The following is a 25,771-nucleotide window of genomic DNA, read 5'->3' on the forward strand; positions in this document are numbered from 1 at the left end:
TGTTAAGGGGCAAGGCTGTTCCCACTCCTTGGTAATTAATTAGCACAACTGCAATTTATCAGGGCTGAGATTGCCTCCAACACCAGCTCTGTTCTCTTATAATCCCTCCTCCCACCCCATCCCTGCAGGTGATCAAGGCCAGGTTATGTCGCACACCTGGTCTAGGGGAAAGTGTCCCAAGGAACTGGGTGGTCTTTGAGGTTCCTCACCCACCCAACTGTTCTGTGGCTCGATGGCAGCAAAAGCAGAAAGCTACAGAACATTCCTTACTCAGCTGGAGTGCTACTAAGTGCAATAAATACAGTAACTACAACCTAAGATTGGAAACTGCTGTGAAGCTTACACTGCACTCTTTTCAGCTGTCTTTACACACTGATGATGGCTGTCCAAATTAAATAGTTCCACACCCGTGGCAACCTCTGAGATTTCTTTAGGCACAGGGATTGTCCAATGTTTTAAATGTCATTTCCCTTCTCTTAGGGCAATCTTCCTCTGACAGAAAAAATACTATTTGCTCCTATCTAATCAACTGGCCTCATTTTCATTTCAGAACCTGTAAGGTTTAACTGTGTCTGGATTTATGCTCATTTAGTCAGATATTATTATCTACTGTGTATCTGTATGTAACTCAGCAGAGCAAGACTCTCACCTAAGTAGATATTGCTACAAAAACCCACATGGAAAGACAGTGGCTAAAATGAAAATACTAAAGCCAGGCTCTTCCCATCTGTTTCAAACTGCTTACCTGAATTTTGTAAACTATTTCATATTTACTAATACTCCCAACAAGAGACTTAATTCTAATCCTATGGTTCTAAAGTATCACAAATGCCACTTATCAGTTAGCTGCATTAAAACAAAATACTGTAAATCTCACTCGTGTAAACTCCTAACTTGGAATCCTAATTTTCAATTCAACACAAAACAAAAATTAAACTTATTTTTATTCTTAAATACCAGAGTGCTTGATTTGTTTGTTTACCAGGAGGACACTGGGATTTTCCATTTCCAAAAGCTGAAAATCCTTCAAAATCAAGGACCACACAAAAATGTAGACAAGCCCATCAATGCAGAAGACAAAAATGGAAGCCTTTTACCAATTCAGTGACTGTGTTGCTTTGTACAAAAGGTTACATTTTTGTATTCCTTTTCCATCTTTCAAAACTGCAGAAGGAACTAGAGATTCCAGACTGCACACCCAGCTACACATTCCTGTCCTGATCTCCTCATCCATGCTGGAGGACTTCCAGGAAGTAGGAATAGAGAGGAATGTATCTCAGAAGCACAGCAGTCATCTTTTACAGCTTGGGCTTATGCACACCACTGCCAGCCATAATAAATCCAGAGAAAACAGAGTCCAAACTAACCCACGTTAAGAACTGTTCATTGAACTAATATAATCTACACCATGGCCAATGAGTGTGGCAGTCTATTAAGCATGAAGTCCACGACTGCCTTGTTAAATGCCTGCAAGCTCTCAGATGAATGGAAGTAGGGCTCAATTTTTCTGCAAGATTTTAACATCAAATTGCCTGGTATTGGATTTTGAATGCTCTGGACTCTTTATGTTTATGAATTTTTTATAAATGTTACTTAATATGCAAGTGCTATGAGACTGTACATTAGCTGGAGAAACAGCATGATTTCTGACAGATATGAGCAGTTTTCCTATATTCAGATAAACTGAAATATAGAGCCAGTCTTTTACCATATGGCTTACCCTCAGCCCTCATGTAACACAGATCTCTTTGCCCAGCAAAATTACAAGCTTTCAGCAGCAGCATCCCATCCATGCTGACAGCTTCCCAATCACAGAACCGTGGCAGAGCTGGAAGAGACCTCTGAAGGTCATCAGGTTCAAACCCCTGAAATAAGCTGGGACAGCCTCACCTAGATCAGGTTCCCCAGAGCAAATGTTGCTGTCCAGCCTGACCTGTGATGTGTCCAGGGACAGGGGCCTTCTGCATGGGTACCATCCCCTTCTCTGCTCCCCTTGGGCTCTGCTCTGTACTTGCTATTCTCTCCACCACACAGCACACTTGTCAGTTCTTCATGTTTATTAGACTTAAATTTCACTGTGACAAGCTATTAACAAAACAAATATATAATGCTCCTTGTTTTGAATCTATCCTAATCTATCCTGCCTTCAAATAATGTGGAATGAAGATGTCCGATGCAGGACTGTCAGAGACCAAAAAAAAACCAAAAAGGTGGAGAAAAAACTAAGTCTTAAGAATATTTTTAAAAAAAGGTAAACATTGAACCTAAGGATAAGCAGAAACTCGCAAGAAGAAATAACAAGAAACAAAGAATATGTACAACAATTTCAACCTCCTGATACAGGCTTTCCAAAACAATAAAAAAAATAAATGCCGTGATTGAAAATTTTCCATTCTGCTTTGTGCTCTGGATGACCCACATATCTTCCAAGGAGCAGAAGAAAACAGAGTGCAGAGAATCTCACATTAGTTTCAGCAGAAGGTTAAAGGTCTTTGGCCTTTGTAGCAGAACATGCAGCAAAGCAGCCAGGATAATTATGGAGGAGGGAAGGGAGTAAAGATTCCTCCTTTCTAGGTCACTGAAGGATACAGCATCCCCAGGGCAGAGACAGATTTTGCAGGCATATGAGTAGAAAAGAACAGTGTTTGCAAAGAGGTGGATCCTGCAAATCCACCTAATCCATGTTTGCCTGTATTCCTGTGAACATAAACACAGAGGGTAGCTGTCCTGAGGGTGACACACACGGTGACATAGAGAGGAAATGCTGATTTTAGTGCCAAGGAGGTTCTCCAACATCAGGTAACGACAGCTGAATTTAGGCACCACTTTTTTGTTATGTGTGGTCCTCATTGAAAATCCCCACTGAAAGTTAGTGCTAGCAAAAAGTCAAAAGAAATGAATGAAATTAAATAAATGGGCAGGAAGAGCCTGTATGCACCAAGACAACAGGTAACAAACATTGCTGTTTTTAAATTATTACTAACATTATTGAGCAAACCTATATAAAATAATAATAAAATGTCACTCCTTGAAAGATTCATCTACAATCATCTTGCCTCTCTAGAAAGAGTGATAAGCATTCTGAAAAATGAGCATATCTACACTTGGCTATCTTCTCTGTCTCTATGCCTTTCCATAAAGACATGGTTGGTTTTGGATATCACTCCCAAGCATTGAGAAGAATCCTTCTATGAAGCTTTACCATGAGTTGCTGTACTTAATCCTTTTCTTTCTCCCTTCTCATGCTTTTACATATCCATAATAGGCACTTAAAACAATGAAGCTATAATCTATAATCAACAGCTCCAGGGTGTTGCTGTACTCTGCTCTTAGAATGGAAATAAAATTATACAGCCAAGGAAAAAATAAATATTACCCAACAGTTACAATTTCTGGGCATTTTTATGCAGAATTTCTCTTTCAGATGGAAGAACAAACACCTGCTTCCTTTTCCCTAAGCTGCCTCCTGTAGCAACTTATCCTCCTTAAGAGATCTCACTATCAACATCAAAGGAAGTGGCTACTCTGCCTCGTCACATGGCATTTCCACTCTTGCCCAAATGAATCCTGTATTTTCTTCAGGCTTATAGAAATCTAAAGATTCAGGGAAGTGTTCAGGGAAATTGCCTGCAAACATCATGCTGTGTCAAAAACAGCCTGAATCAGTGTTGCTGGCATTGTGTCTGAAGGTCCCACCATGCCCTTAAGCAGCCATGATGTACCAGATGCTCTGTTATTTGTGCTGATGAGAAACAGCAGTTTTATTATGTCTGACACGTGCCAGACTGGGAGTATCATTCCAAAAAATTAAGACACTGGCATTCAGAGCTATTTAACAACATCAAAACAAAAACTTCTTCAAGAATATACACCTCCCATAAAGAGCAGCTTCTGAAATCTTGGCTGTGGTGAGTATGGCTCCTCCAAAAGTCAAGTCAGCTTATGCTTTGTTGCCTTTGTGTCTGAAATAGCAAGAATGGCATGTAATGATTGATCTATCTCTTGGTACTACGGCTCTGAACCAAACCATTCTTGTTTTCAAGATCTGGGGATACTCACTGACCTTTCCAATAATTCATTTTTTAAAATTAGAAGGCTTTATGTTGGGCTTTTCATTAGTAACATGGATGCCAACAGCCTTACAAAGCCAAGAAAATTTAAGTTTGTGTTATGATCTCTATTTCTTACATAGGTTGTTCTCGCTGATGCCACTGGAAAATACTAGTATTACCAGAATTTTATAGCAAATAAGACACTGATTTTACCAGCAGAGTCAAAAGAACTAGTGGCACAGCAGAATTCAAGAGTGGCATTTGTATCTAAAAGCAGCAAAAATCCATTGTCTTGGCTATAGGCCAACTTCTGCTCTTACACACTTGCTATCTGTCACTGAATAAAAACTGAGATATTTACACTGGTTTGTTTTCTGAAGAGGTAAAAGGAACAAAAAAAATGAAAAATTTTTTTAACATTAGGAAAGTCAGAGACGCTAAACAAGCCTGAGAGGTTTTGCTATTACTGAATTGGACCACAAGATTCAAAACTAGATTTTCACCAATTGTTTAAAGAAATTGAAGTTCACATACATTGTTAAATACTGAGTGTCCACTAATACCTATCTGAAAGTGAGTTGAGAAGAATTTTATTAAGCTCTTGATATGAAAAGTAGCAAGAGGCAATACATTAGGAGATGCCTCTCATCCCAAAGTTTAAAGTGAGCTGCTGTCTTTCTTCTGATGGACAAAGCTCCCAAAATCCAAATGACCATTCTTCACAAAGCTATTCGCCAAATGTGACTACAAATATAAAAACTGTTATGCTAGAAATAATATGTGGCCAAAATATGATCTTGTCTTTGCATTTTTTCCCTAGTTTTGAAATGACTCTATGATAATCTCAACTAACTCCAATGACTGGATCATCTTTCTTCTGTTCCTCGGGTATCTGCCAAAAATCATTATTTCAAGATGCTCACACACTCGATGGCAGCAGTGAGATCACTCTATAGCTGATCTGTGAACAGCTCTGTAACTCCCTTTGAGTCCTGCAGTATTCCTACAGGGTTGCTGTTTCCCTGTGTTTCCTCCCTTAAAAGCTCCAGTTGCATTCTCCAGCACATTCCTTAATTTTTTCATATCTACAATTAAAATGGAAAGGAAAATAGGTCTACATAATCGTGGCTATTTAAATCTTGTCAATCCCTCATACAAACCTGCCTGATTTTTCTGTATGCAGTTCACTTTAATGGAGTATTATCTATCAAACCACAGCTTTACAGTATTTTTTTTTATTCCCTCTGTTAAAGGAACTTGGGAATTCAACTTTTTTTTTGTTTTAATTACATCTAAAATTTTCATCCATCATTCATCATCACCTCAGTCTGTTTTTCTTTTATGAAAAGTGATTGCATAAAAGAATTGCAACAATACAATCCCGCAGGCTTGAATTTTACTTGCATAGAATTATTGATAAGAACAGTGTAACATGTCCTTCTGATTTTTTTTCAGAACGTGTGCTTATTCATTTATTAGTAATGATAAAAACAGCCAGGAGCTGTATTTTTTATGCCTCTGTGTAAAGAACGAACTGCCTCAAGGCTAAACATCTCCAACAAAATGTCTTCCCCTCTGGAAAGTGGCAACATCTTTATGCTAATGATTAAAAATATTCCCTGGATCTGTTTTTGAATTTATTTGAAGAAAAACCTTTTCCCCCCCGTTTTTCTTTGCACATTATCATACTTCATTCATAAAGAAAATGCCTGCAATGAATCAAGTGTACTATAAATCACATCAGTGTGAAACATTTCAGAATTAAGTCCTACAATGTGTAAGGAATATGCCATTATATATGGCAAAAAGTATCCAAGTGTCATATACAGGGTATACAATGGCAGGATGGAACATAGACTCGAAGAATTACAGTTTTTTAGCCATTCTTTGAACTGTTTTCTTGAACAAATCCAAACAGAGGAAGAAAATCAATCTTTTGTCAAACATATAATGTGAATTCCTACCTAATCTCTCCAATTTGTGATCCCAGCAGCCTAGAAGGCTTCTCCCACATCAGAGTAAAAGATGACACTGGCTCACATGTTCATCAGAATTTTATTTTTAAATTCTTATAACAAGTTCTAAGAAATTCACCACAAAACCTATCTGCTTAGAGAGGAAAGCATCAGCTACCAAAGGCCATCTTCTCTATCACAACCTGATAGCTCTAAAGAGAAAAGAGTTCTGTGGTGCAGAGCCAAAGGAATCACCACAACTTCTTGCACCCTGCCAGGGGGTGTTGAATGAGTGCTATGGCTAACTGTTAAAACCAAGGATTATATAATATATTCCAAAAAAAATATTAATTAAAAATTATTTCTTGATAAGGTTGTTGGCCAGTTCCTAAGCATGGACTCAACCTCAGTACAGTAAGGGCTTCTCCAAGCCATCATTTAAATCAACAGAAAAGTATTTCCTTGTAGGAATAACTCATTTATAGAACCACTTATTACCTATTACAGAATATAAACATGTATTCTGCTGGTATCAAAACTCCTTAGATACACGAAGGCCAGAACAAAATCAGTCAGTCCTATTTTCCAGCAGAGCTCTGTCCTGCCTGGAAGTTTCTGATGAGCTCTAATTATATTTATCAGCTTTGCAAAGGCCTTTTGAGAGTTGCAGAAGAAGAGAATATGAGAACTGTTATTGTTATTCAACCCTACCGACCTTTTCTCTGCAGGCTGTGAGAAAAAGAAGGAAAAAGGATAGTTTACCTATTAATAACACTATAGATTCATACACCTAGGGAAAAACTGAATTTAACTATGGCCTCACATACTGCAACTATCACCCAAATTTGAGCAGGTGGAAAATAGCATGATCCAACGATTCATTTGCCAATAAGATGAAAGTTTTAAGACTTCCCACTCTATTATGGGATCTGTGCATGACTTCTTTCAGCTCACTGCACCACAGCACGGAGTGCCAGAGGGTCTGGAAGGGGGTTAACTCTCCCAGATGTGGTGCCTTGCAGCCTGAGCAGGCTCAGCCAGCTGTGCTTTTCAGCACCCACAGCATCAGCAGGCAGTCCTAGCCTGCTTCCCACAAATAACCAGCACCTATTTAGTGCTAATATTTACATTAGAAGAGCTCTATGTTAAAATGATGCTCTATTCTCACTTCATACAGTAAGAAGAGCATAACACTTTTCTCATGATTTGTCAATGCACATTTAAAACCTGTCCTGTTTCTTAGCTTATCATCTTTAATGTCACAAGAGTTATGCTTCTGCCACCATTATGATCTGTTAATAAAAGGTTACTGCAGGGAAGATGAAGTTTTCCTAACTTACAACATCTGTCACTTTGAAGAGTCAAGGGCAAAAGTACTGTTAGCAAATTTATTCTTGCAAACACTTGTACAAGAGACTCTAAACTACAGTAGCCTTTAAAAACAAAAATAATTTTAAGCATCTGTTTATTCCCTAGAATGGCTATTTCTTCTATACTCTTTGTCTTTTTTGTGCAATCAACTAAATCTGTTTCATTGTTTACCTATTTAGTAGGCCAAATATTATAATTTCTAACAAATCAGAATAAAAAATTCACTTATTTATTCACTTATTTACAAAATTTCTGTTCTACGGGACAAACCTGGCTGTGTTTTGGTATCTAAATATACATTCTAAGAATACTGCATTATTTACAGTCAAAAGAGAAAAATTCAGGTAACAGTATTCCATTTTAAACAGGCAGGTTTTATTTATTGGTGTTTTGTACATTCTGTATACCCTAGCACTATCTAACATCTTCCAAGAACATTATTTTCCTTATACTTGATGGAATTATATTCTCTTAGTATTTTTTTTTCTCCTGGGACACTGAACATAAGCCAACAACTCAGCTTGAACTGCTGAAGTTGAATATTACCTGAAGTGCTGTGCTGTCTAAAGCTTGGCAGGAGCAACCATTTAGAAGTTTGTAAGTCTGATATCTTGGCCAAAATCCAGTAAGGTCAGTAATCACCCAGCCTTCAAAAACCTGCTTGTAATGATACAGAAACAAGGTAGATTCATGAATGTTTCAAGAGAATTTGGGCTTAGCTCAAGACCAGATTTCCAGATCTCCTCACTCTAGTTTCATATCAAGCCTGAAGAGTGTGTAGGAGTTTTCCACTAATACCACCAGGGTTTGGCTCTGAGACAAGGAAGAGGAGCATGCTGATCCTCCAGCAAGAGCATGAATAAAGCACACCAGACCTCTGGGGTAATTCTGGGGACATGCTTTAATCTTGACCAAAAAGCTGGATTTCTCAACTCCCTCTGCTTTCCAGTTACCTGCTGCAAAACCAGAACCTCTGGAGACGTTAAAAGAAGAATGGTAAATGAAGATACATTTCATTATAGGGCAACTCAAAACTGAAGTACTCACTTTGCAAGCACGAAGTCTACAAGACTGCAGTCTTAAATATTGATTTTGTATTCATTGTCATTGACAGAAGCAATTCTATTTTTGCTGAATGTAATAAATATGACTTTAAACAGAATAAGGCCCTTTCAGCAAGAAATTTTCCATCTATCTGTTTATAAGCCTAAAATTAAAGCCGCTAAAACTGAAAAGAGAAAAAAATAACCAAGGGGGTTTTCAAAAATTTAAAACTCTATCATGCATAAATGGAGCTCATCAGCAAAAGTAATTTCCCTGCAGAAAACACTCCATCTTTTGTTTTATGTAAGTTAGCAACATGAATATTTCATTCCTAGTGAAACTGCCGTTACCCTTTTGCATTTCATAGCTATGCTTGGAGTCTCAGATACATAAGCTTTTTTTTTTTTCTCACTTTGCTCTTCAAGTCTATTGCAATTACAGGTTTTGCTGTATCTCAGTAGATAATAGAGTTTGGAATCTGATATTAGCAGCAACTACATCCTTTGTCCCTAACATTCCCTCTAGAAAGTAGATGGGAAGAAAGGAACATAAAGGACAAATGACTGCACAGAGGATAATTATTCTCGATACCAATCATCATTGGGAAGGCACGTCAGGTATCACTGTCCTCAAGCAGTTTAGGTTTTTCTCAAAACTACTGTCAACTTTGGCAATATTTTACAATTAAACAAAAGGCAGGAAAAACACCTACACTTCATCTCCACATTAAAACAATGGCCTAAATCAATACTGAACTTAATTTAGTTGTGAGATGTATTTCAATGAAAAGAATCAGTACAGTGGGTAACACTGTATTGCTGACAGCTCTTGCACAAAACTGTGGACCAAAATAGGTTGCACAAGAATACAGACCCCATACAAGCTTGGATTTTATATTAGTTTCATCTCCAGAAGCTTAAAAACAAGCTTTTCGATCAAGATGAAAAGGTGAATGTAAGACTATTTGACCTATATGTAGCTGCATTACCATTGCAAATTTTCTTGAGAGCAATTTTATTCTTAATTTTGTTACTTGGCGTGTCAGAGTCCAAGTGGCTGATTTTCTCATTTAGGGTTGTTGAGGTTTTTTTCAGTCATTCTACAGGATTTTTTTTTTTTTTCAAGATTGCACATACCTGGAAAATAGGTGGATCAAGGCAGACCACCACTCAGAAGACCACACAGCAAGAGTCTCCGAGATAAAATCCCTACACAACTGTAATACCATAAGCCAGCAACCAAAAGATTTTGTCACATTAGTTGTAAGATCAGCAGGGGGAGATCTATGCTCCAGAACACCTGTGTCTAATCATGCACAGAGAAAAAAATACAGCCACTGTCCAACAAAAGCCATCTGGTGACAAGAAGCACTGTGTAAAACCTGACTCTGAGATCACTGCTGGAGGTGCAGGTTTCTATGCTGTTCTGTTTCTGAAGACTTTCAGAGGCCAGATACATTCCAAATTACTTTTTATGTTATTTTAGCTATCTCCTTTTTCATTCATCCTCTATATAAAGTGTTCAAAATTGTTTATTCTGAGCATGAAAGCATTTGCATAGGCAAGGTCTAACAATAAAGGCATCAGGACAAGAGCACCCTGTGCTTAGGCATCTTAAAAATTGTCTCACAGACATGCATCAGTGTATGGGCCTTGTTCCACAGAGCAAGATCTAAAAAGGTAACCAATCTGTTATTTGTGATTTCTGGCCAAAAAAAGAACTGCAAAAATTCACCTTTTAACAAAATCATCAGTGTAAAAGGGAGAGTTAATCAATGCATGAGGTGGATGTTTTACAACTCAATTGGGTGGAAGAATGCATGACATAGCAGAGAATTCATTTTGGTATTCAAAGTTTAACTATTGCAGAATCATGAACTGAGTTAGTACAACTAACTCAGTTTCAGAGTCGTTTACACACAAATTATTTATTCCTCATTCCCGAGAATCCTGCTCAGCATTAGGAAATTGCCAATCCTATAACATAGCTCCATCCAGCTGTGGTCATCAACATCTTTGACCTACTCTGTAAATCACTGCTATGTTTTTACTTTAATTTGTTAAAGGAATTTATTGCACGTTTGGTTGATTTTACCTCATGAGATCCTAAATCATTTGGATAAAAATATGCTGAGTTACATCTCAAATGGTATTCCATATGGACCTAAAATCATTACAGATGTTGAGGGTATTGGCTGGTAAACTTCATGTCTTTGTAGCTTTCCCTCTTTTCATCTACTTCAATTTGTCTTTAATTCTTTCTTAACCTCACCAGTGGTCACAGGGATTGAGAAATTTACTTCATTAGAAAGGGCAGTAGTGCCATATAAATATCCAATCAAATACCTAATCACCTCATTAGGAATTTTCAGAAGACAGTTGGCAAGAAGGGACATGAGAAAACGTCCTCTACAGAAAGTTTTATGTAACTTACTGGTAACTGGGGGAGGTCCCTCCTATGAAAGATGCTGAAGATATTCCAGAATATAAATACTGAATGATAACTACAACAGTTAGTTGATGACATTTATAAATTAATTAACAAATGTCACGTAGAACAAGATGTTGGAATTCCTATTGTAGAGGTCTGCAGGGTTTTCTGCATTTCAAAAATCACCAAGTCTTTTAGGTCAACTGTCTCCCCACTCTGCAGCAGAAGCTGCATGGGGATTATAAATCTAATTTTCTAATTGCAGATGGAGTGAAAAAAAGAAATTAAAGGATCTTTCCTTTTTTTATTTGAGGTTTGTGTGTTTGTTAAATATTAGAAGTTATCTCTTTTCAACCTAAAACCCTAGAGAAATAAACAATAAACAGTCAAAATTAATTCCTGCCTGAAGTTGTTGTATTATCTTCCTTTTAGAGACAACTCTTTATATAAGACAAATTATCAGTGAACATATGCTCTTGCACAATAGGGCTTTTGCAGAGAGATGATTTTCTAGTTTCCTTCATACTCTGATTTCTGTCTTTGTCGTTTAAGAATACAGCCCTAAATCTGTGCTATCTCCTGTATTTTAATGTAAAACATAAGAAAAAAGGATGGCATAACTCATAAACAGAGTTCTGTGCTAAAACTCAGATCTGCCAGTGAAAGCAACAGAGTCGAACTTTGTTTCAAAGTGGATACTCAACTTGTTCATTAAACCACATTTCAAAAAAACAGCAGAATTTTATTACCAGGCTCATATTGCTCTATCCTCTTTATCTTTTATGGCATCACATTTAACAACAAATATTTTACACAATCATTTAATGGTATTTTTCAGAATGCAGATTCAGACAGAAACTAACGCAAGGAAATTATTTTCCTAAGGAGTTGGATTGTTTCCTAATTGTTTATTATATATGTATTCTCTTGCCAGAAATCAAGATTTAAAATTCCATCTTCTTCAACACTTTAATGTTGTTTGGATCTCTGAAGCATTTATATTTAATTTCACAGCAGTGTTACAATTCAAGTGCTATATTTTAATGTCTGCGGCAGCCAATTGTTGATTTATTTTCTTTCAGGCAAAATGCAAATAAACTCTTAAGAGGTTTGCTCACAACCCTTGTGTTTGAGTTAATACATTTGCAGTGAATAAATTAAAAGAAGTCCAAATATGACTTTTTAAGGCCCTCTTGAATTTTAAAAATCCATCTAGTTAAAAAAAAAAAAAAAAAAAAAAAAAGAAAAAAAAAGGCAAAACCAAAAACATTATTCAGAACTTTTTCAATGAGAAGTACCTAGAAACGAATTCCTATGAACTTGGGTCATTTCCAGTATAGATTTATGCCAACCACAAACTCCAAGGGCAATGAGCAGATCTAGGAACCCAGAACTCTTTTGAAAGCTCTCCCCTAGAAATCCATCCTTGGCTGTGAACACATTCCCATAAACCACATTTTCAAATTCCCTCAGAGATAATAACAGCTAAGGAGGACATAAATATTCTTTTTTTTAAACCATAGATGTATGCAAAAAATAATCCTGGAGGGGTGAGAGAGTCTAAAGCAACTTTTTTAAATGTATCTGCAAATAACACGTTTTCCAATCAAAAATGCTTTTCCAAATCAGCAGGATTTATCAGGATGAGCTTGGTCTTTCAAATAAAGGAAGGAATGGAAGTTGGAAGGTTTGGGTTTTCTGACATATCTCTCTCTCTCTCCTAAGCACAGTAAGAAAATTTATCTAACTTTTAAGAATATCAGCTCATTTCTTCAATGGTGTCTTGTGAGGTGATTTAATTTTTCCAAGATTCAGTAACACCCAAGAGCACCATGCTTCACAGAAAGACATTTTTAAAACCTAACTAATACATCTGAAAACTACCTGCATCAGAAATATTTCAAATCTTTTTTCTGCACTATCTTGCAGCTCTAACACAACAACAACAAACCCACAAGAACACTTGAAGAGCAATTCGGGTCTTATTGGAATCAATTGAAAGAAATGAGATAAAGACCTAAAGTAACAGTGCTGTGATGAGCACCAGGTACTGCAGAAAAGCAGTTTTCACATTTCAAATCATCTTGAATCAAATTGATCCCTAGTTTTAAAAGCCTGTTAACTCTGCCTAGAGGGCTAAAACTGGGTCTTCAGATTTGTATTTACTTAATTAGTTTTCATTTTAATTTTAGACTCATTTAATTTATGAAAAATTGTTAGTGTTTTTTCATGTATTTTTCATCCAAGAAAACTCTTTACACAAATTGTTTCCTATTTGGAAATGTAACCATCTTTATTTGAAAATATAGATTCATGTTGGAGGCACAGCCTGAAAAATTGTTACTTCTTAGAGGAAGGAGCAAAGATTGTTACAGAAACTATGCAAATAATTAGTCTGAATTTTTTTTTTAAGTGAAAAGCATTATTACTTTGAATAACAGATTTTAAAATGAGGTCAAGAATTAAATCCTCTAAAATTTATGCCAGATGGTTGTTAATTTCGTAATTTGCACCTTCTATTTTCATGAACATTGAAATGTACTCTGAAAATCAAATTAAACTTTGGAGTTTACCGACTGAGAGGACTGTGTACAAAAAAAATACAGATTCTCGTATCCTTGCTATAATAGACTAAATTAGAGTTTGTATCTGGGCAAAGGCAATTCATGTACAAGTGAATAATCACAAATTATGGATGAATGCTTCTATATTTTTGCTTAACTCCTCCTTTGATCTTTATTATAAACGAAAAAATACCTTAATAATTCTTTAACGATGTATTTTGACAAATGAGTACGTATGGACAAATGACATTTCAGTAAATTTGGATTACCAGATCCTCTCTTTTCATTTTTGTGCATTGCAATATGCAGTATGAAATCTAAAAATTGATAAAGCAGACAAAATTCAAAGCAGAAAATACTCACGGTAAAACAAGTTCCACCCCCCAAAAAAAAAAAAAAAAAAAAAAAAAAAGTGACAGGAAAGATAGCAAGAACTGAGGGAAGGATTTTACATTTTGTTCATATTCCTTTTATGTATAAGCTATTGCTAGCTCAGTGCAATATAAAATATCAGTACTATAAAATACCTATCTAATGTAGTACCTTGTGCAGTGACCTCCAACATTTCTGGATCAAGTCCCTTGGCAGCCCAGGATATCCGACTATCATATTTTTTAAATTTCATCTCCAGCCTACCAAGATCAGTGATACAGGGGGAACATCTCTCTTCTGAAACCAAATACCAGCATTCAAGACACACTAGACCTGACATTAAATGAAGAAACAGCAGCTTTGCTTCAAGCAACTTGTTATCTTTCTGTATTTGAATTACAATGCTGTAACTAGTAAAGCTTCTGGGTAGAAAAATGGTCACAGCAAATCCAGCCTACAAAAACTGGATTGATCACAAATTAAGAAGAAATTTAGTAAAAACTGGGAACTAACGAGAAAAACACACACATTCTGCAAACTTTCATCTGGGTTCAAAAGGAATCACAAATCTGCATCATCAGAATGATCTCAAATGTCAACAGCAACCTTTTCCTTTCATCTGCCTAACCTGCAGGAGAAACGTCTCAGTTAATTTGTACTTTGATACAGAAGCTCAGAAGTCACTGCGAGTTGAGCACACATTTAGTTATAACAAGGCAAAACTAACTCTCCCATCTCTACCCATATTCTCCTTCTTCCTCTTTCCACAGAAGAATTGTTGACAAGGATTACCTCTTCCTTAGTGTGTATATTGTAGTAATCATACTAAGAATTCAGTCTTGACTGTAAAACTCTCAGCTTTCAAAATTTCAGCCAAAACTTCCTTCTGCTCTTGTCAGCCAAGTGATATCACACTGTTCCCCAGAACAGTGCTACCAGAATCCTAGACAAGTGACAGAGGTGACATTTCAATGACATGGGCATCTTTACTTTTTTATAAGGTAATATGAGGAAGATTTAGCTGTTGTTCAGAAGACAGAACATCTGATAACATGGACCAAGCTGCAAGTATTTACAGCTTTTGTCTTTCGTAATCACCTTCATAATCAGAAGGCTCCAATTTTGAAATTGCTCTGACATCTTTTTGTTTCAATTCTTTACCGTGAAATGCACTCCAAAGATTCCCAGTGACATTATTCACCAACATCTTGACATGATGTAACCATGATGGGTTTGCATCACTGACATCTCTAAAGACTTGGAGGAGCATTTCATCTGACATTTGTAGCATCATGTCTGTGAATTCACAGTGACATGCAGAAGAGATGGTTGTGAGAAAGAAAAAAAATAAAATAAAAAATAATAATAAAAAAAGATGGCTGGAGTGATTAGGAAATTTTCAGCACTATAAAACTGAGTAAGGAAAAATAACAGATTTTTCAGAATGGGAGTTCTAAAAGGCATCAATCCTAAACACATGTTGCAGATACATGAAGAGAAGTGCCAGAGACAAACACACTTGAAAGATGTTGCACTGCTTGCTTTTATTCAGACTGGAATGTCTTCTTCTTTTAATGGTTTAAATTATGATTTATTATGTAAGTATTGTGATTAAATACTATTAAAACCCTGACCTGCATATCCCAGGCAAATATATAGGCTTGAGATTTGTTTGGGGTTTTGTTTGTTTTTTGTGTTCTTTTTCTTTTAAAACTAAATTAGGGTGACACTTTACCTCCAAGAATGACAAAGAGAAAAGCCCAAATTTTTGACTCTACTTACAAAATTCACCCAAGGACATAGGGAAACCCTGCTAAGGCTTCCTCCTCTCTCTGAAACCCATTCAGGTGGCAGCTGAAAAGGGGCACTTTTCAGGCAAAAACAAGAAAGTTAAAGCAGTTAAGTTAACCCCATAGCCAAGTGAGTTGTCTCCAAGCACAAGGTGCAGGATTAATAAGATGGGAAAGGGGGTGGTGAAAGGAAGGCTCTCATGGGGCACTTGAGGGCTCAGCTGTGGGCTCTGCTGAACACATCCTGGACAAATTTTTTGGATCAGCCTCGTCCAGTGAGAGCTATGAAGGTTTGTGCATACAGATGTGCTTCAACATGCAAAGAGTGAGGGTGGCTCTTCAATAATCCCCAGCACAGCACTCTGGTCATCAGGAGAACTTTTAGTCAAAAACTAAATCATCTGAGCAAGAGCTCTCACTTCCTCCAGAGAGCCATAATTTCAGATGTAAGACACTAAGGCAAGACTTAAACCCTTAAGCCATTTTTTGTGGCACAAGCTCAGCCTATAAATCATGCTGTGTTTCCTGCCTGACACATAAAGCTCGTCTATAAATAAAAAACTGCTTTAAAATCCATATTCCTGCATGGCACTGAAATGGAAATACAGCAGAGTTTTCTTCTTGTCTTAAAGCTCCAGCTTCATAAGAAAACACTTTCAAGTGGGGCATCTATTTTGATTGCTGGGGTTTTTTGGTGAGATCCAGGAAAGTGGTGTATCAGTAGCTTCCAACCTTCTCTTCCCTCCATGGAATTTAGAGATCACAGCAATAATTTATTGCTCTGTGACTGAGAGTCCATCATGCACTAGAGATCATCTCTTCTGTGATTTGAAACCACCTACACAAGTGCTTTAGAGCTATTTCTGAGATTCTTGGAGCTGCCTCAGTGTTTGTGAATCATGAAGCCAGTGAAATTTTTATGAAGTTTCAATGTTTCTAATTTCTTTAATCTTTCTTTTATGTATCTAGAACAAGAGTCTGGGTCTTGAAGAGGTACACAGAGAGGAGCACAGCTGAACCATCTGGGGCAACGCTGCTCTCAGCTGGCACACAATGCTCTCTCACACCATGGCATCCTCCTGGGCTGTGTCATGAGCATGGTTAGTCCACAGAACTTAGAGAAGAAGAGAGAATAAGGTGGATTTTGGACACATTCGTATGCCACAGAGCACAAAAAAAAAAAAAAAAAAAAAAATCTGATGTTAAACAAAAGAGCCTCAGAAGCAGGGAAATCTGTTCCCAGAAACATTACACATGCCAGTACAGCCTGAGCATCCTGGGTGTAGGAACACACCAGTGCTAACTTTTCTCAGCATGGAGAATCTGATGTCCTGAGCTAGATCCTGACAAAGGTTTTGCCATCACCACATTCCTTGGCTTGGGTTAACTGACAGCAGCCAGTACCTGACATAATTTGCTGGTCCTGGATAACAAAGAATACAAACTGCATCGATTTTACTGTTAGTAAAACAGTCTGTATGGCTACTCTCCCCTCTCTCTGTGCTTAACAGCACTCCTGCAGTTAAGATTAGGGACAAAGAGACACCATCTACAAAATGCCTCATAAAACTGTGCTTGTACCTGTCTATGCAGAGAGAAAGGCAAGTGGAGCAGAAACCAGGTTTTCCTCTATAAAAGGCCCTATGTTTATGCAGGGAGAGTTAAAATGAACATATCCACTGTGGCAGATTATGCTGTTGTGACATCTAGGGCAGCAATAAATTTAAAAAAAAGAGAAAAGAAAAAAACCTAACACAAATGTACATGTTTCAGTCATGTGAACCACTCAGAGCTGTCAATGTAAAAGATGAGCCCTTCTGCCTTTCCAGGCAAGAGATAACCAAGGCATAAGAGGACTCTATATCTGGACTTCACTAAATCAAAACAGTTTGAATTTTAGAGCCACAGGCTTGTGCCAACATGGAAAAAAAAGGTACAGGGAAAAGCCAACTACATTTTAAAGAAGCTTATGCAGAGCTAAGGAATACTTAATTACCAAATTAAGATTTTTATTGTATCCTTCTTGCCTGCTCCTGTCTCACTGAAAGCATTTAGAAGAGGATAGGAAACAAATTCAAACAGAGAAACCTCAAAGAAGAGCATTTGCTAGCATGCAGGCTATCAGAAACACACCTCTTGGATCTGGACTAAAGGAAAATGTCCACATTCAGTTTTGAAAGTGCAATTTAGCAGACATTATATTAATTATTCCTTTGTTACAATATAAGAATCACAGCACTGAGCAAAAGGCCATCCACAGCTTTGTTAGTATTAACAAAAATGTGAATGGCTTTAAGTTATGTAGTGCTAAATAATTTTTATTTTAATCCTAAATATTTTTTGTGGTTTTTTCTAAGTAAATGGCATTCATGCAATGCAGATTAGGGTTCAAACTACCACACTACAATATAAAGAAGCTGTGCAACCTCATTGGCTGCAAGCAAGAAGTGGTAAGTAGGGTTCTCGATTCTGCAAGGCTGTTGTAATCAATTTCTCTTGATTCCAATGCTAAAATAAGAAACTTGGTATAATTCTAAAAGCACTGGCAATTTTCATTCTTCTCAGCCGAGGCACTCTAAGTCTCACTTCCAGAACTAGTCTAATTAAAATGATCCATCACCTCAAACTGGGAATTCTCATTCCAGGCTCCTTGGAAGAAAAGCACAGGTGAACATCCTGCAACTGAACCATACAAGGACACCCAGTAACACTGGATACTTCCAGGGAATACTAATAGCAGGCATTCCACAACCACCTCAACAGCTGAAACCCCTTCATGAAAATTTAAGGAGCAATTAAAAATATCAATAAAAACCACAAACAGAATTTCACACGTGGGTTATTCACAAACAGGAAAGAATCCTCCATCAGTCAAATTAATTGTTCTTTCTAACTGCTCACACAGCTCTCTGATATTGTTTTCTGCCATTAGTCACTCAGAGTGCATCTGTGGACAACCATCCTGACAGGGCTACTCTTGCTGCTCTGGTGTGGAGATGATTGCCTCTTCTGGTAATCATAACCAGTAACTCAAAAAATAAAAGTAAAGACACCTTATAATCAATCATTGCTTTAAATTTCCTTATCTTTATTATAGATTTAATACCACTGTGACCTACCAGCGCTGCTCCAAGTGAAATACAGGAAAGAAGCCTGCAGCATGAGCACTGTTTGACTTGCATACTTGTAACTTATTTAAAAATCCGGACAGAATATTAATGTGACAAGGTAAGAAGCAGCTGAGCATGTTAAAGCGTTAATGCACCTGTCTTACTCCATAGAAATGAAGTGACACTTTTGGATGGTTCAGGTGGGTGACTAACCCACTATGAAAGCAAAACCTTGGCTCTGCTACTTTATGTCACAGGACTCATAGCGGGTATTAATAATTGAAGAACCACATTTGTTCAATTGTCTGATTTTTCTGCATCTAACTTTCAGCAACAATGGAATATGAAAGAGTTTAAGTAACAAAGAGTTTTAAAATAACCACTCATCTAGTTGACTGAGTATATATCACAGAATCACAAAATGGTTTGGGTTGGAAGGGGACCTTGAAGACCTTCTGGTTCCAACCCCTTGCCATGGGCAGGGACACTTTCCACCAGACCAGGTTGTTCCATCCAACTGAGCCCTGAACACTTCCAGGGTTGGGGCATCCCCATCTTCTCTGGGCAACCTATTGCAATGCCTGGTAAAGAATTTCTTTCTAACATCTGATTTAAATCTATCCTCCTTCAGCTTACAGTCATTATCATTTGTCCTATCACTCACTTCCTAGCACAGGGAGGACAAGGACCTGCAGGAGTGAGCTGAGAGGAGGATGACCAGAGGGATGGAGCACCTCTCCTGTGAGGAAAGGGCTGGGAAAATTGGGTTTGCTCAGTCTGGAAAAGAGAGTATTTCAAGGTGACCTAACTGGGACTTTTTAATACTTGAAAGTAGCTTACAAGCAAGAAGATGTAGAAACAGGACACATGGGAATGGATTCAAATCAGGTTCGATTAGGTATTAGGAAAAAAAAAATTCTTTCCTGTGAAGGCAGTGAAGCACTGGCACACGTTGCCCAGGGAAGCTGTGGATGCTCCATCCCTGGAAGTGTCCAAGGCCAGGTTAAATGGAGCTTTAAGCAGCCTGGTCTAGTGGAAGGTGTCCCTGCCCATGGCTGGGGGGTGGAACAAGATCATCTTCAGGGTACCCATCCAACTCAAGCCATTCTATGTTCTGTGAAATTAAACTGGTTGTAGTCATTCTGAGTATTACAAAACATTTCTCTGTAAGGTTAAAAATCCCAGGACAGTCTAGCCCAGGATCTCCCAAGGAATTCCTCAGTAGAGCTGCAGGGTGAGAGCACTGTGGAGCCTCTCCACATACACAGATTGTGTGCAGCCACCCCGGATCAGGGGCTCTGAGCCCTGCAGCCCCCAATATTCCCTCGTGTTCCCTCTCTGCAGCTTACACACAGCCATGTACTCTCATGAACACCTCACTATCTCATGAGGACGTTCCCAATGTGTCCCATCTAAAAAGAAATTATTGCAAGGAGGGTGCGTGCTAAATTTCAACATAGCAGGAAGTTGTCCAAAATGCTGGAGTTAAGATATATAACAGCACAGTATATTCTGATGGGAAGTTGAAATGTTGTATCAGGTTTTTTTTAAGCCTTCCCTTAAAGTAAAGCTGCTTTCCTGGCTCAAGAAAATTGAGTAATATTTCATGTCTACAGTTATTTGTGATGATGAAAAGGAGTTCGTCTGCTGACAACCTGTCCTTTACACAAGCATTTCTCCAGGAGTGTAAGGGAAGGAAGACAGTTAAGTGTGATTTAAGTGAAAAGAGTCAGGTTTCTGTACATTCTAAAAGAAGGGTTAATTATAGAGACCATGCATAGGTCCTCATAAATTGGTATACCATAACTAAAAGTTGCCCAAAAAATAAGCTTTACTCATCCCACTCCACAAAAATTTCACCGTTGCAACACGTCAAAATAGCAGACAAAAATCCCCAAGACAGGTTATAAATTCAGCCTCTTGAGAGATAGAATTCAATTACATTTGCTTCTGAGAATCATTTTCTTTAGTAGAATACACTTGTGAACCAGCACAGCAGCATTTTCAAATCAAAGGTTTCCAGCTTTCTGCTGCAAGCTGAAAGTTTCTGTTTTCAGGTGTTTCATTTTTTCACTCAGAAGTCAAAACTGTCTGTAAAAAGCACAGATTTCTCACACAGAAAATAATTTTAATAAAGAAAATAGTTTCAACAGATTTCTTTGGGCCAGATCTACAATGACTTCATGCTGCTTTCCCTTTTTCAAAGCAACAGCATGAAACCTCAAGGTTCACATCTAATGCTGCAGAGCAGCCTCAGCCCCACTGATTTTTTAATCACAAAGTGCACCCAACACAGCCACAATGGCCAACCTCTCATCATTCATTTAAATCAACAGTAAAAAAAATATAATTTAAAAAGCGAGGAAGAAAATCCTCACCTTTTTTTTTCCCCCCTCTTGGTGGAGCTTTCTTACATTTGGATGCATTTGAATTATGCTGTTTTATCTCCAGTGACAAATCTGTTATACCTTGGCTGCACCAACATTCTCAGGCACATGCTATTTCTTTCATTCATTTCCCTGGTGCTTTTACCTCGGTACCTAATGCTCTGTCAGAATCACAGAAGCCATCCATAAGCATTATGTGATGAGCAGCTGCTGTATATGCAAGCACACAGGAGAAATGAGCTTTCATTCTTCCCCTGCAATCATTTACATAGAGAATATGATCCCATTTAAATTACTGCTTGTCATCTCGTTACACTTGATCAGCTGAAGGATCATTTTATTGAAACCGGGAGAAAGAAAAGTAAAAGGAAAACTACCAGCAATTTGACACTCCTTTATACTTAAAGAGTTTGAAGGTTTGTACAGTTTTATATTCAAACTGCTAGACTTTGTGATGGTTTCTCCTCTTAGAAGAGGATTCCTTTGATAGTTAGACAACTTCCATCTTATCCCTCCAGGCTAAAAATCTCTATTTTCATGACTTTCCTGAGAAAATTAGAAATTCTGTATACCACAATATTAAGCGAAGAGGTGTTTCTTAAGTAGTTACAACCTGACAAATGCCTTAGCTGTGGGAGAACTGAAAAAAAAAAAAAGAAAAGTGTACTTCTAGAGGCTGGAAGAACTCACAAAGCCTGCATTACTTATATACAGCTTCCTACCATAAATATTTTTCACATTAATACTGGTCTTCAAAATTCTCTGAGAATTCAACATAGAGTTACACCTTGACAGGATTCATCCTAAATCACATCTTTGTCTGCATTTCTTACTACAATGGAAATCCACTTTGCATTAAAGTGGTAAAAGGGTATGATTTAAATTCTTAACACAAGGCAATTCACAGATGAAATAACTGAGCAGCATATCTTTTTCTGCACAAGGTTTTACAAGGCACTTGCCATTGGAGACTAATACTGAATGCACACTCTCTCATTACAAAAAATAAATCATATTTCCAATTAACATTTTCCAGTGTTTTTAAGGTGGAAACATTGGCATTCAGGAGCAGTTAGGTTTTTCAGTGCCATTACCATCTCAGGAACTTTGTCTGACTAGTCTGTCAGAGACAGACCACTGTCCTGTGATGTGACAAATAATAGAACAGGTTCTTTGCCTTTGTTTGACAGAAATTCAAGTCTCCCAAATAACAGCAACAAGAAATGGGCCAAATTCTGTTAACTCTACTCGGTACCTGTAGTAGCAGAATTGAGAGGGTGAGTGCAGTCACAGGATATGGCTCAAAGCATTTTTATTTCCATTCATCTGTGTGACCAAGATGAGCAGCTCTTAGCACACCAGAGAAACCCAGACTGACACTTTTTGGGGGTTTTTTCTACTTGAAAAAACACTCTTTAGCTATGACCCACCACTTCTCTGTCCAAGAAAACTAGACAGACTACAACACCAACAGGTTAAAATTTGCATATAACTGCCTGAGGAATTTTTGATGAGTCTACAACTAAATTGTCAGCTTTGGTTGGATTAGTAGTTAGAAGACAGAACCATACCTATTAGCTCTGAAAATGTTCACATTTTTTAAAGAGTATTTCACAAAATGCTGCAGTTTTTAATGCAGTATTTTTCATAATCCAAAACTGAGCATCACTTATCTGTTGCTAATTATTTTCTGATTTAAGGGAAAAAAGTCCCAATTTTTATAACAGAGGGTTTCTGCAATGATATGTGATCCAGCTAACCCATCACAATACAATCGGTAAGAAAAGAAAGCTCAATGAAATGAAAAGTTTGAAAGTTCAGTACAAGAATTATTCATTCAAATTACCCAACAAAATACTTTAAAAATGGAAAACCTTTAAGGAACATCACTATTGACAATCTGGTAAGTTTTCTGAGCATTAAACTCTCTTTAGAAAAGAGACCAAAAAATTTAAGTAATGTCCTTTAGAAGAATATCATAACCTAGAAAGTGCTTTGCCTGCAGGAGCCTAAGCAAAACGACAGAAGAACTTTTATACTTTGCTAATTACTCTTGTACCTGCTTTTTCCATTGTGATGGTATGAGGATTTCCTATTACACTGCATTCTATTTATGCAGTTCATAACACCTTCATAGTATTTTTTCATGCATTGCAGCCTTATTTAAACTTATTTCAAAAGCACTTCCATGTTGGAAAATACCACACACACAAAACTCTTACGATGTCGTCACAAAAACACTTCCCGTGATCTTCACTGAAGTAAAGAAGGATCAGAAAAGATATCTATTTGCTTGTAATTTTGGAAAATAAATGGTCTTCATACAAAGCAAAAACTCTAAAAGCCTGTGGCCACTGAACACTTATATTACACCTTTAGATCAACATTACTCACAGATTAAACCCTTTGAGTTTAGGGATCAAGGCTTCTTTATCAACTGCAGAGTACAGGGATGCTAAAACTCGAGTCCAAGGAGCAGACATGCCTATTGCTTTACAGTGCACTGGAGAAATCACTGGTCATAATCTATGTAACAATATGCACAGCAGAAAGCTCCCAAGATATATTTTATGAAAACAGAGGATTTGTTTTCTCAGCTCTGCCCAAATGATGTCATCTGTCTTGACAGGTAAACTATTACAGCCAACTTTAGAACAGGCTTCTAAAATTTTTTCTCTATTACAAACAAAAAGTTACTGGTATTTCATTTCCTAACACCGTTACTGTATTTGTTTTACTGGTTTTGTTAACCTGCCGGTCTCTAAAACATTTGCCATTAAAATTCATGTCCTTTCCTGCATTATCTTACTCTCATCTGAGCTGCAAGTCGGCTGCCATGACAATCACAGACATTTTCAATAGCAATGGCATGTCTTTGGGCAGAAAAAGCCTTGGAAGGCAAATATGTACCAGCAGCACAGCAGAAGACCAGCTCACACATCAAATTAATTTGGGAAGAATGTCACGCATAGGCCTGTGAGGGCAGTCATGCATCCACCAGACCCTGCTGCTTCCCACTGCTCCCACCACATGAGACTCTCTTATTTAAAAGAGACATCTTCTATGATGATAAAGGGTCTGCATAATACTTTTTTCAAAAGACCTCTTCCTTCCTTTAAAACTGTAAGTAAATTGCAGCGCTTCCTGACCAACCAGGATAAACAGGAGGGGGGTGAGCAATGTGTTTTTAGACTGCACTCTCCACAGTTTTTCAGGTCCTGAGGGCACTGGCAGGTTCTAACAGAGCTGCCCCTCTCCCAGAGGTCCCATTTACCAGCACAGAGCCTGTGCCCAGCCCCAGAGCTCCTCCTGGTCCTGCACAGACTTTCTGCACCAGTGACCCTGCATCTTTTGCCTGGTCACACATTCCCCGGGCTGTGGATCCCAGCTGGCACCAGCCCAGCTAGCTCACCAGAGGACTTATGGTGACAGTTCTGCTGGTGCTGGGTCACCCCCACAGCCACCCTGCCCTCCTTCAGGGCCAGCACTGGTGACTGTTTCTGTGCTCTAACATTTGAGAGCACCCAGAATGTTTTTAAGAGACTTTTTCCTGGCAAGGAAGACCAAAAATGCCACTACTTGCTGAAATGTACTCCTCTTGCTACAGAAGCACCACTGGTAAGAGATCCAAGGTGAAATTTTCGTCAAAATTTCCAAAGCAGCAGCTATACTGCTGTAATCCTGAATTAAGCACAAGTGGAATTTGACCCCAATATTTCTGTATCTCTGGCAAGAGGCCACGTAACTTATGTTTTATATGTACATGCATCATATTCTGCACATCCACTCACACATGCAGATTTTCCTGTTCAGGTTTATTTAACTGTTAGACAGGAGTGGAAAGCTGATAGCATACCAGACAAGTTTGGTGTTTGGCAGTGGTGCCTGGGGCATTTTTGTGCTTTGGGTCAGGGAAGGTGGATCTGATTCTGATAAAAAAGGTGGAAACGTCAAAGTTCTCACAAGAAGAAATTGAGTAAAAGGCCTTATATCAAAGGGGTTAACCCACAAAGGAGAAGCCACTGCCTGACTCCAATTTACCAATTTCTGCCTAGTCAATGGAGTAACAACTCCAAAGGAAAACTCAGCAGGACATTAGTCATATTTTCGAAACAAATAATTTTAAGTCAAGCCATCCAAGCTGAATGTACGAGATGAGCTCAGTTGGTTAGACATCAATGCTAATAAGGGTTTGATCCCTCCGTAGGTCATTCCCTTTGGAACCGGTCTTGACGATCCTTGTGGGTCCCTTCCAAGTCAGAATAGTCTGTGATTTCTGTGACTTCTGCTGAAATCCCGTCATTTTCCTTCATATGTTACAGTTTTAAAAACGGCAAATCTCAGTCAAGACATCTTTCATTAAGAACAGTGAACATGATCCTTTGAGAGATAGTAACACTTTAAGAGAAGTGACCTTTTTATTCTCTGCCTCATCCTTCATTTCTAGTGCTTGCCATAAAATAATCTGTGTGCGTCTGCAAATGTTGCTTCTAGGGAGAGCACTGTGGGGACAACCTTTCAGCTACATGCAATGCTGTAAAATGGATAAAAGTAGAGCCAGGGCAGCACCAAGAGGATCCCAGAACGAGACAGTGATCCCCACACTGCAGCTTGAGAATTGCTTGAGAATTTAAGAGGATATCCAAGCTGCAACCCTGGAAATCAAAACACTATGGAAAATACTGCAGGCTCCTCC

Source organism: Sturnus vulgaris, chromosome 4 (assembly GCF_052056855.1).
Source record: "Sturnus vulgaris isolate bStuVul1 chromosome 4, bStuVul1.hap1, whole genome shotgun sequence".
NCBI classification, from domain to species: domain Eukaryota; kingdom Metazoa; phylum Chordata; class Aves; order Passeriformes; family Sturnidae; genus Sturnus; species Sturnus vulgaris.